The sequence below is a fragment of the Dreissena polymorpha genome, chromosome 11 (assembly GCF_020536995.1).
Source record: "Dreissena polymorpha isolate Duluth1 chromosome 11, UMN_Dpol_1.0, whole genome shotgun sequence".
Classification (NCBI taxonomy): Eukaryota; Metazoa; Mollusca; class Bivalvia; order Myida; family Dreissenidae; genus Dreissena; species Dreissena polymorpha.
Genome location: NC_068365.1, coordinates 84,785,489 through 84,799,893, shown reverse-complemented (window position 1 = coordinate 84,799,893; position 14,405 = coordinate 84,785,489).

The following is a 14,405-nucleotide window of genomic DNA, read 5'->3' as shown; positions in this document are numbered from 1 at the left end:
TAAGTGTGAAACAACAAGTAATAGGAAGCTTATTGATTTCTACACTTCAAAGTATCTTTGATCTCTCATTTTTGCTTATTGTTGTTTGTCTTGGATGAAATTGGATTTTTTTGCTGTGAAATTGACATTTTTGGGGGTATTTTAAAAAAAAACACACACAAAAAAGACATTATCAAAATTGCTTGGAGTGAAAATATCTAACAAGTTCATTCTTTCCCCACCCCGCATAAGCCCCACGTGCCTGTCCATATGGTTTGTTTTGGTATTTTGTTGCAGATATTGAACACAACAGCTTTAAATCTTAAAGGGACATTTAAGCTTTAACAGCCCTTAAATCGCCTTCTTCGGACCGAAAACACCCACATGTGAAAATGTGATCTAAAATGGCCAAATGGGCAGATAATCCAGCCAAACTTAATATATTGGTGCAATATGAATAGGAAGATAATAATATGCAAGAAAAACACATTTCATTCAGAACATATTTTTCCTTTAGGTTACAATATACTAAATCTTTTTGGAGTGCAATGCTATACTCTTTAAAAACCTGAACATCATTTATAAGAAGACACAATTCTCTGTGTGGGCACTTGCCATGACTTTATTTTAGAATGTTTCTTTGTGCATGTGGTAGGGAAAACATTGATGTTTAACAGAAATTCACTCATTTGCTTGAAGGTTAAAGACTACGTGAGACTTTGACAGATGGCGGGAAACCCTCATCCACTGGTACGAACCCGGTAAATTGATGGCTGTAAAACAGTGACCGCTGATTCGCATCGAGTTCTTTCTTGCAAAACGCATGACCCCCCTTTTTTATTGTCTAAATCATTGCGGCTTGGAATGCTCTTTAAGAAAAGGTATGGTTATGGGGGTCTCTATGCGCAAAAGTTTGACTTTATTTTTTGTTGAAGTTATTGCTTTTACATTGAATTTGTGTAGGAAATCTTTTGGTATATTGTAACCAGAACGGACTATTGTTATGAAAGCGTCTCATTTATGTCATGATCATTCCAAGCGTTCATCATTGAGGTTACACAATACTAAACAATCTCTTGCACTACGGTTACATTGCATTCACTGCATTAAAGAAAACCATCTCATACCATGATATCTTATATCAGTCTGAATTCATTATTATAAAATTGATATGTTTTTTTATGTTAAGAAACCAACATACATACACGCGTCGAAGCAATACCTAACGTCACTAAAAAATATGTTCAATTGTTTACATTTGTGAAGTGCGTGGAATGAATCCATCTGCGTAAATGGGCAATAAATTAGTTACAATGAGTTTCATTAAAACTCGCAAGTTTTTGCACGATTTATCGTATATTTAAAAGTCATATTTCTTATTTTAATGCATGCGATCTTAGATATCCAATCAAATATACATTGAATGCGTTTGTTCGGTTTTATCTATTGTATAGACAAAATGGCGTGCTGAGCCTTTCGCAGAGTTGTATGTGAGAGCAAGGAACGACAACTCTGCGTGGATATTGGAGATGCACGCGTTTCAGTTGAAGTTGCCACGCAGGCGCCATGGACGAAAACGGGTCTGAAAAAGAGTTGTGGTATTATAATATCTCGCACAATTTTAACACGGTTTCGAGGAAATTGGAAAATAATTTTAGAATGAAGTTATAGAACAATGTTTAACAAGATGGAATGGTTAACACCAGCGGCGCGCCTCTTATGTCACATGCGAACATTTTCTTAACACCCCTAAATGTACATTAATGTAGGTTGATGGAGTTGCCTTAATAAAAATGAGCCTCGCTCTGGGAAAACAGGGATAAATGAAAAGTGTCGTCCCAGATTAGCCTGGGCAGTCCGCATATTAATCCATCTAGACTGGATTTTCGTTGAGAAGAGAATTATTTGAAAAAAAATCCATTAAAGCAGAAAGTGTCTTCCCTGATTAGCCTGTACGGACAGTGTACGCAAATACATTAATCCTCGTTTTCACAGGGCGAGGCTCACGTACATTCATCATAATCATACAAGTAAGTGTTACTTTAATGGAACTGTAAATAGGGCAACTGTACATTACCTGTCGCACCTTTATATATACATTTTATGGTTTCAGCTGTTAAGTTTGAAGGACTTAAATTAGTTCATTCCAAATGGCATAGTACATGTATTGTGAATCATCCAAACGTGAACAGTTATCAAGCCGTTTCGCAGAAGAAAATAACGCGCACATTTCAAACAAGTGTATCCGTTTAAAACTTAGAACGTTATGATGATGGTGATGATGATGATGATGATGGTGATGATGATGATGAGGAGGATGAGTATGATGAGGATGATGAGGATGATGATGATGAGGATGATGAGGATGATGATGAGAATGATGATGAGGATGAGGATGAGGATGATGATGATGATGATGATGATGATGATGATGATGATGATGATGATGATGATGATGATGATGATGATGATGACGATGATGATGATGATGATGATGATGATGATGATAAGGATGATGAGGAGGAGGATGAGGATGATGAGGATGATGAGGATGATGATGAGGAGGATGATGGGGATGATGATGAGAATGATGATGAGGATGAGGATGAGGATGATAATGACGATTATTATTATAATCATGGTGTTTATAGCGCTGCTGATGAATATAATGATATTAAGCATCATAAAGAGTACTATTTTGGCGATAATAACGCTGTTGTTTAAAATGTATGTTTTTTTCTCAACGATAATTACGTTACGCCATCCTTAAATGAAACCATTTTACGATCTCCGATCCAGTTTGTCTTCGGTCGCTCCGTGCCCAGTAACGTAACATTCTGCACCAACGTTAGCATCATACACGGTCGACACTGACGTCACATGCGACACGCCGCTAACCGGAAGTAGCGGCGATGGAAGGCACACGGGGCGGTTGTAGTTGGAGAGGAAGGCCGAATGTTCCAGTCGCAGTATCGCGATGTCGTTCGCCGGGTACGGTTCGACTATATATCCAGTCTCTTTAAACAATATAAATATGAGTGAAAGTGATAATAGTAACACGTATACGGACGTAGTTTTATCAAAAGGCATTTACATAATGACTCTTATAAAGGAAAGTTAAATAATAACCATTTAGTTAAGCGCTTAGTTATAAAGCCTTTTTAGCTGTATTTATAAGACTGCTATTTTTGGTGATGTAGCGCTACAATACTTTATCGTATGTTTTGGTGACCTGAATCGTCTGCATCCAGTTATCGGAAGTGAACAAAGAGTCGACGCTGAGGACTACCGAATATTCTGTATCCGAAGGCAGCTTTTTTTATTATACAATAAATAAGCGCCTTACATTGTAAAATTTATCATTCACATTTTGTTCTTATATTAAACGTAAATTTATGTGTTTAATAACTCTACAAGTCTATTTGTGCAGGCGTTTAATGATTGTTTACGTTAATTAATCAGGAAATTCTTCAACAAATGCACACATTATTCAGTGAAAACTTAAATAGATGCTTTTGATGTTTTTATTTATTTAAAGGACATTAATATAATTTATATATCAATTTAATATAACTGAATCATTGCACATTTAATGTATGATTGTCGTGTTCAATTTACTTGACTGTCATGAAATGTGAAGCGGATGCGTTATATTAAGGGTGTCACGATACGCTCACCTTACGATACGATACGTATCGCGGTACAGTGTGTACGATACAATACGTATCGCGATACGTATCGTCAGATGGAAACAACATACAAACCATTTAAAACCATTTTTCAATTTTATTTAAAGACCTCTACATGTGTCATACAATATACAAAATACCATATAATGTCATGAAAGTACACGAATTGACAATTAGTTATTATTATTTACAAATCTAAAACTTTGATTAAATATGAAGACGAAATTATGAATATGTTTGAAACATACGGACTGCTTTAAGTTTCTTTTACTGCGATAGATTATTTAAGGTAACAATAAAACGTGTTTTCTAACTAGTCAAACTGGCTTGTGCCAATCTTTACTTGTGCGGTAATAAAAGTAGGCGACACAGCACATTTTTGAGTGGTTGAAATTTAATTTTAATGGTTTCAAAGAATTTGCGAAATTCTCAGCGGAATCACAAAATTACAGCTCCTGCTTTGGAAATTCGTTGCGACTTAAGTCTTGATATAAAGCAAATGTTTATACGAAATAAACGCCTACCACTTTCTTACTGATAACACAAAATTCTTTCATATTTTTTATTAGAAGCTCGCTGGAGATGATTTCAATTAAACTTCCGCCATTTTTTGGGCGATTTACAGTTACTTCCCTTAAAATGCGTCATGGAAAATGACGTACCGTACCGTACCGTACGGACTCGGAGGCGAATCGTGAACCGTAACGAGGGGAGACTAATACGATATACCGTCCCACGGAGTACCGTGACACCCTTACGTTACATCACGCGATAGTAAAAATGGCGACGTTCATGCCGAGACATTTTTTCCGCCGTTTTATACCCTTTATTTCGTTTGTTAAATTTTTAAATGCCGCTCACTTTCCAGCCATATCAGTAAACATCTGTGTGTTTTGCATATCTAAACTTCATGGCCATAGCATATTTTAAGTTTCAATTTAATCTATTGAGACATTTCTAGACCGAACTTACAACATTTCATGCGGAATAAAGCAAATTGATATAATCAGGTTGATTTTTGTTCACACGTTTGCGTTTTGTGATAATTCTGGGCCAAGTATGGCGTGAAGTCATCAATCGGTTTAAACACAACTAATGTATGTAGTGATTGTTCAAACGCAGTCACATCCGCCTTATTAATTCGTTTATGTTTTATGTATTGTATGCATTTCCTCGATGTGTAAATAAGCAACCCTTGTGAAAAATAGGGCTTAATGCACGTGTGTAAAGTGGTGTCAAGATTAGGCTTGATGAGCAGTCCGCATAGGCTAATGTAGGACGGCACTTACCGCTGATACTTGATAAGCAGTCCGCACAGGCTAATGTAGGACGGCACTTACCGCTGAGACTTGATAGCAGTCCGCACAAGCTAATGTAGGACGGCACTTACCGCTGAGACTTGATTAGCAGTGCGCACAGGCTAATGTAGGACGGCACTTACCGCTGAGACTTGATTGCAGTCTGCACAGGCTAATGTAGGACGGAACTTACCGTTAAAATTTGATTAGCAGTCCGCACAGGCTAATGTAGGACGGCACTTACCGCTGAGACTTGATTAGCAGTCCGCAAAGGCTAATGCAGGACGGCACTTACCGCTGAGACTTGATTAGCAGTCCGCATAGGCTAATGTAGGTTCGCACTAACCGCTGAGACTTGATTAGCAGTCCGCACAAGCTAATGTAGGACGGCACTTACCGCTGAGACTTGATTGGCAGTCCGCACAGGCTAATGTAGGACGGCACTTACCGCTGATACTTGATTAGCAGTCCACACAGGCTAATAGAGAACGGCACTTACCGCTGATACTTGATGATTAGCAGTCCGCACAGGCTAATGTAGAACGGCACTTACCGCTGAGACTTGATTGCAGTCAACACAGGCTAAAGTAGGACGGCACTTACCGCTGAGACTTGATTGATAAGCAGTCCGCACAGGCTAATGTAGGACGGCACTTACCGCTGATACTTGATTAGCAGTCCGCACAGGCTAATGTAGGACGGCACTTACCGCTGAGAATTGATTAGCAGTCCGCACAGGCTAATGTAGAACGGCACTTATCGCTGATACTTGTTTAGCAGTCCGCACGACTAATGTAGAACGGCACTTACCGCTGAGACTTGATTGCAGTCCGCACGACTAATGTAGAACGGCACTTACCGCTGAAACTTGATTGATAAGCTGTCCGCACAGGCTAATGTAGGACGGTACTTACCGCTAATACTTGATAGGCAGTCCGCACAGGCTAATGTAGGACGGCACTTACCGCTGATACTTGATTAGCAGTCCGCACAGGCTAATGTAGGACGGCACTTACCACTGATACTTGATTGCAGTCCGCACAGGCTAATGTAGGACGGCACTTACCGCTAAGACTTGATTGCAGTCCGCACAGGCTAATGTAGGACGGCACTTACCGCTGAGACTTGATTGCAGTCTGCACAGGCTAATGTAGGACGGAACTTACCGTTAAAATTTGATTAGCAGTCCGCACAGGCTAATGTAGGACGGCACTTACCGCTGAGACTTGATTAGCAGTCCGCAAAGGCTAATGCAGGACGGCACTTACCGCTGAGACTTGATTAGCAGTCCGCATAGGCTAATGTAGGTTCGCACTAACCGCTGAGACTTGATTAGCAGTCCGCACAAGCTAATGTAGGACGGCACTTACCGCTGAGACTTGATTGGCAGTCCGCACAGGCTAATGTAGGACGGCACTTACCGCTGATACTTGATTAGCAGTCCACACAGGCTAATAGAGAACGGCACTTACCGCTGATACTTGATGATTAGCAGTCCGCACAGGCTAATGTAGAACGGCACTTACCGCTGAGACTTGATTGCAGTCAACACAGGCTAAAGTAGGACGGCACTTACCGCTGAGACTTGATTGATAAGCAGTCCGCACAGGCTAATGTAGGACGGCACTTACCGCTGATACTTGATTAGCAGTCCGCACAGGCTAATGTAGGACGGCACTTACCGCTGAGAATTGATTAGCAGTCCGCACAGGCTAATGTAGAACGGCACTTATCGCTGATACTTGTTTAGCAGTCCGCACGACTAATGTAGAACGGCACTTACCGCTGAGACTTGATTGCAGTCCGCACGACTAATGTAGAACGGCACTTACCGCTGAAACTTGATTGATAAGCTGTCCGCACAGGCTAATGTAGGACGGTACTTACCGCTAATACTTGATAGGCAGTCCGCACAGGCTAATGTAGGACGGCACTTACCGCTGATACTTGATTAGCAGTCCGCACAGGCTAATGTAGGACGGCACTTACCACTGATACTTGATTGCAGTCCGCACAGGCTAATGTAGGACGGCACTTACCGCTAAGACTTGATTGCAGTCCGCACAGGCTAATGTAGGACGAAACTTACCGCTGATACTTGATTAGCAGTCCGCGCAGGCTAATGTAGGACAGCACTTACCGCTGAGACTTGATTAGCAGTCCGCACAGGCTAATGTAGGACGGCACTTACCGCTGAGACTTGATTAGCAGTCCGCACACGCTAATGTAGTACGGCACTTATCGAGGAGACTTGATTAGCAGTCCGCACAGGCTAATGTAGGACGGCACTTACCGCTGAGACTTGATTTTGGTTTAGAAGAGACTTCCTTTAAATCGAACAATTCCATGTAAAAAGAGAGTGTCGTCCCTGATTCACGCCGGGTATGCGAATACTTCGTTTACGGATGGCACTTCACTAACAGAGAACAACAAACGCCACGCGCTAGAGGTAAGTTCCTCTGTTTTATTTAAAGTTATATCCTAAAGATTAGTTTTTAAGACAAGACACATGGTCGAGTTGATAAATGGTGTATCCTTTTGTATTGGGAATACACAATTTCACGGAAGAATGGAACAGTTTTGCCCAAAAAATAGAAAATTTGATCGGAAAACAGCATAAACTGGATGATCAGTAAACATTTTAACAAAATAAAACTACTTAGAATTATTGCAAGAAATTTTTTGCTATTCCAGCATGTAGAGTAATCACTGTGCTTCAAATACTGAAATTTTGATAGCATTCAATGAAATATAAACAAAGATAGTACATTTTGTAATAGGTGGCATACATAAAGTTGCAGCCACTTTGTTTACCGATAAAGGGCACTTCAGATTACGGAGACTTTCAACAAAGCGGGCACTCTAATAACTGAGTTTTATCTTCTACCTCAAATGCATTTATTTATATTATGGCTATTCATACGAAACATTTTAAAAATATATTTTTCAAAAATCACATGACTATTAATTTATACTATGTTTATTATAATTGCAATTTTCAAATAAGATAATATTTATTATTAAATAAATGTGTACGGATAATGCGAATCAACACAATCGTGTTTAATTTTACTTATAGCAGGGCTCTAGATAACGGTAGTGAAGGGGTCTTTATGACGCAAATACACATTTGTTCTTCATAAAATCCTATGTCGGTTGTGCTTATTTGAATCGCATCATCAAGACGATACTTATGCGTAGCAACAAAATTAAAAAGAGAATGGTAAAACTCCCTGTATTTTGAGCCCTGCTTATAGGGAGCACTTCCCTTTACGCAACGCTAACGTTTGCTCGAAGTGCGATTCACCTGACCCTAAATCACTGTATTGGTTGAGTTTTAAGAATCACGGTTAAAATTAAATCGTAAAATCAACTGATTCTGGAAAAAAAGGAATGCGTACATAAAATGTTTAAATGTCATATTATGGAGTCAGTACTTAGTATACCCACACAAACGAAGTTTAGGGTGCTATATTGGATAGAACTTCATATGCAGCATGTGTTGTGTTTATATTAAAAAAAAGACGGATATGCATAATTTTTACACCACTATCGTGTGATTAAATCAACCCCGCCCGTTCTTTTATTGCTATTTTCGTTTATTGGCATTGAGCCAAAAAGTTCCAATAGAATTTCGAACCTGCATCGCTGCTGATATTAATCTCTGAGAGGCAGTTTAAGCAGAGTGATTATTCATGACATGCTATCTAATATAAAAGAAAATAGCCATAGTACCTTCATTTGGACATAAAGATAAATGCTTTAGATCAACCGCTTAGAACGTAATTTAAAATATATGGTCATATAGATTTTACTCATTAGACATATCCAATTTGTTTAACATTTATCTTTCACATTTATACCAAATCATAATCATATTTCAAAGGGATAAGAACATGCTTCGGTTATTCGTTTTTTATTTGCGTACTAAGTACATACATTTTTATTTATTGCCTGCTTACTTTAACAGTATTCCACAGCGAATTCTGCATTTTTGATTCAAAAAATACGAGTGTGTTATATCTGGAAAAAAGTGTCTAGATGTCAGGAAACGAAGTGCCATTGTTTTTTAGATGATCGGTAAACGAAGTGCAGATGAAAAATGTGCATGCGACTCTTAAAACATTTGAATTTTCTCAAATACATTAGTAAACTAAAATGTAACATGTTGTAACATTACTGGATATATTGATCTTTTATTTCGAATAGTAAGCACGTTCTTGATTTATTTCCAAGTATGTTTATTTTGTTTAAATATGTACTGATCATTCAATTCATGCTGATTATCGATGAAATTTTATCGTTTTTTTTAAATAATTCACCGTTTTTCCGCGAATTTCTTTCTTCGCAATACGAAGTGCTATACCATTAATCACCCAAACAATGTTCTGTGTCTAAAACCCAAATAAACAGAACATAAATACAAGAAAGCTGAAGAACTCACCTCTCGCGCGTGGCGTTTGTTGTTCTCTGTAAGTGAAGTGCCATCCGTAAACGAAGTATTCGCATACCCGGCGTGTGATTAGCCTGTAATCCCCTTTTTGCGATAGTGAGGATCATAGGAATAGTTCATTTGCATAAAATTAACGAATTGCGCACAATTATATAGTCATTATGATACTGGAGTTTCATTTCTCATATATATCTAATGGATGTTGCATTATATTGAGAACCTACGTCTCATAGATTTTAAACCATACAACATATTGTATTACTTTGATATATTCCGGTTTCAGGTTTCAACATTTATTGGCAATCCGGCATTTTGCATTCAAAAGATATATGACTAAAACAGGGAATGTAGATGAACAAATATAACTATCAAGAAACGCTTGAATAATATTATATAATATGCAAGATTATATAGTGCAGGAGTGCGTTTTAACATGCACCTCTACAGCAGCTAGACGATTAACATGCTCACATCTACCAGAAATTTTGCACTGTTTTTTTAAGCTTTTATAACATTTGTGAACGGCATCATTAATATTACAAAATGCAGCATTATTAATCAATTGAATCGCAAAGTAACAGTTATGATTTAACATTTGGATTGCCATTATAGTTTGAGTTTATGAGATTGACACCAAGACAGATGTTAAGATTAAAAATCACCAGATTTAAATTATTGCAAACACTGACGAATAACAAATTCAGTTACATTTCATGTACATAACTCTTCAATGCGTTAAAATAACGGACACATAACCTTTTAGAGCAGCTTTAACTTTTTATTAATGAATCAAACAAGCCTTCTCATTACGTTAAACAATTGTTATCAAATAGTAAATTATGAAACATTGTAAAGTATCAAATTCATTTACTAGCGTAGTAGTAATAATTGTCGGATGTTTTCCAGTGTAAGCATATGCACATTTTTGAAAAAAAAAACATATATAAATTGCCTCAAAAGAAAATTTCTGATTTATGCGTGTGCTATCAAAACATAGTACGATATTAATAAACAAGATGAACGATTTAGTAATATCACAACTGGTTATTTGCCTGTTAATTTTTTATAAGGCAATTGTCATTGACAGAGATATGAATAATCCAGCGCTTCTCTATTCTTTTCGGAACACCACTAGAAGCGAAAGTGTATCGGCCGGCTAAGATTGGCATTCCGCCCAGACGCCCAGAGTGATCGACAAACAGTTTCCTCTCGTCGCAATAACGCTCGCAGAGAAGCCGAGTATATTATTTAAAACAACAACAAGGAGCCGCACTCTTGGAAAATGGGTCCTAAAGTACATGTATAAATTGTCGTCCAATATTAGCATGTGCAGTCTCATCGTCGGACACCCCCGGTCTATTCATTACGTTACTCTCTATTCCTAAATGATGTATGAGCGGAGCGTAATCAGCAGCCGTGGGTATCCGACGATGGTGCAGTCTACACACGCTAATCAGATAAAACACTTTCAGCTTTTATTGTAATTTTCGTTGGAATGAAGTCTCTTCTTAGTTTCTCTTACTCAATATCGCTTTTTTGAACACAACAAGTCTAATTGTTCGTAATAGCGGTCAACTTGGGAACATTACATAAAATAAACGATTACATCCATAATGGCAAAAATCATGTTTAATTTATAAATGAAAAAATGAAAACTATTATTTGCGGTATACCTTTCCAAGAACCAATTTAATTACTCGGAAATTGATGGCACACATAAGTTGAAAAATAGCTCCTTATGTATGTCAGAAAGCACTACAACCAAACACCAATCATATACCACAGCAATGACTATATATTTGTTACCGGAAATGTACCATCGAAAGAGGCGCATGCGTCATATGAGGCGAAAGAAAACAACATAACAAGATACACTACAGGTAAAACATGTCTTCCAAACAAATACATCGTAGAAAGCGGCGATGCATATTCGGATCGTGAGGCACGAGAGTCAAAACTTATACTTACAATGAGACTAGACAAAAACCTAGACCACGACTTCAATATGATATATGACGTATATGTCTGCAATGTGGAGTTCTATTTACGTATGGACAGCGTGAATTGGGGTGGATCTGCACGAGTTGACGCGCACGACTCACAAGGAGCGACAAGGTAAACGTCACAAATACTCTCGCTCTATCGTACGCTTTAATCCACATCTTCCTTTTGCCCCCATTTATGATCAAATTGATTTAAAATGTATCTTTTTATAAGCAAAATGTCAGTCGTAACTTACAATGTGTTGTGAGATGATAAGATGGTTCCCGAAGGTCGTGATTACGAAGGTCGAGGAGTGAAATGCTAGCGGCATGGATAAAAGGATTATGTCGTGTTGTATCGATGCGACCACATAACAGATGGCCAGATCCTGATACCCTGCAATCACGGAGCATCGACACAAAACTGTGTTTTGAGAAGATGATGATGTTACGCACAGTTCTTTTTCATAGCTTTGTGTTTGTCTTAGTAGGAAAATGGTTTGTTATTGAGTATGTCTAACGACTGAATATTGTCTTACAATTCGAGGCATTTTAGCGGCGCCCAATTGAAACTTTCCGTTTTCTTACAAACGAGTACACACATACTTATTATTTCCTCGATTCAATAAATGATTTATATCAATAAACGGATTACTCAAACACAGTGTCGCATTATGATGGAAAAAGCATTGTGAAGATAATTTGTTCGATATTTGAGGCGATAATTAGCTACGTACTCATTTATACAATTAAGTTATAAAGTTTAAAGAATAGACAGCCTAATTAGCACGTTAATCTAAAGCGAGAACATGTCGTGAACGGACAACTTAACTGTAGTAATTTTTGGAAATGACCGAGGGAAGTACATGGAAACAAAGTACGTGTGTACGATCTGTTAATGTTCACGCACATAACCTCCTTGTTTTGTTTCACTGTTTAATAATAAGTCCTTATAACGAATATTGTGTTTATTCACGCAAGAAATTATACTTTTCGAGTCAAGTTCAAAGCGCTATCTTTGCTTTATTGGGTTTTCACTCCGATAATACCGAACACAATACATTTGAACGCAATAAGTTCAAATGCTGATCAACATCTTTATTAAGTTCAATCACTTTAGCAGCAATTATTTTTTACTTATACACGAATAGTTCAAAAGTGATTTTATTTGCTTAATTATGTCCACATTTGTTGACTGAGGGCCTAAACTAATTGTATGTCCCAAAATCATTAAAATGCTGACATGCTGATAAAAATGAATGTACATCAGTAAAGCAAATACATGAGTACGTTTAATGTTACATGATACACAATAATCTGACGCTCGGACGGCATAATATACAAGAGCAATTTTATATGCGTCCTCCTGAAATTGTAGGATTGAAACTTTTGTGGAAAGAACTGAAGTCACCGTAAGAGTGAAAATTTTTATATAGAATCAGACTAGATGTTTGCTTTCTGAGAAACAGCATACTATGTCTCTACGAATGACTAAGCATGTGAATATTGCACGCAAGACATTGTTGGATGGCGCTGACCAATCGTATGAAGTTATATCAAAGAGTCAAATTGATGCGTTAATATCATCTAATAGTTCGTATATAAGTTGCATCAAGTCTTACAAAGGTGACCCTTGTGACATTGACCTACTGATAACAAAAATCAGCAATGGTCTTGTACCCATACAGACCAACCACCATATGAAATATGAAAGCTCTGTAATGAATGATTCTCATGATTTTAAACATAATTAAAGTGTGACGGCGAACTATCTGACTTACTTAAAATTCATGAGTCTCCCAGTTGAGGGGTCTTTTTCACATAATGAAAAGTTATATAGAAGTCAGAAAACGAATATGATTTTTTTAATTTTGATATCAACACATTGTCAACGTACAACATTATTTCCACTGCCAGGATAGCTATGTACATTAACGACAGGGGAACAACAAACTTGGTTCAACAAATGTACATATATACATACACATAATTAGTACGTCCCTATACAAACAAACCACTGAATATAGTAGTGGTATTGATAAGTATAATTTGCGTCTGAAAAAAACAATACAGTTATTGAAAAACTATAAAAAATATTAAATTTAATTACACTAACAGTAAAATAATGATGTAGTTATTTTAACACGTATATTTGTACAGTTTAGAGAAATATCGAAACATGAATAATTAAAATTCAATTAACAGTAATGTTTCGATTTTGAAGATATTGAGGCACGTCAGACAAAATGATGCAATCAATTGATAAGCAAATGATCATGATGTGTTACCAAGCTCTTCATAAAGACCTTGGAGACGCCTCCATAGAATTTTATTTATATAACAGAGCCTTACCATAGCAAATTGTCATGTTGGTGTTGGTCGAACAAACATATTAATCATACCAATTTAGCCCAATACTCATAATGTGTACACTTGTATGGTTACCATTTTATTTCAGCTAAACAATGATACAAATTAAATAAAATGCGAGTTTTCTTCTCACTGTAAATATCAATTCAATATGTAATTCAAATAAGATATAAAATGTACATACACAAAGGTTATTCAATTGTTGAACAACAGAAAAAAACATTTGATTTGTAATCAAGTTTGAATACAAACAATCAGATTTTATGGGGAAGTCTGGCTTTAAGATTTGTGTAAAACTTTTAAAGCGTCAGTTATATAAAGAAGTGAAACTCCAGCTGCTGGAGCAGTATTGAATTTTCATTAAAAACAATTAGTTGGTCCTTTATTTAAGGCAAGTTACCGATTGCCCAAACAGTACAAAACAGCACAATACAGCACAATACAAACCAACATAAACACAAAATATGAATAAAGCTGGGGTCACCGCCTGGGAACGGTCAATGCAAAGCATTGGGGGTTTAAACCGGTTATAGAGCGCTCAACCTCACACTTGGCCCAACAATATGTCAAGTATAAAATAAAATATTGTGCAGTCCATGCATTAATATTAGTCAGAATTACAAAAATAATTCAA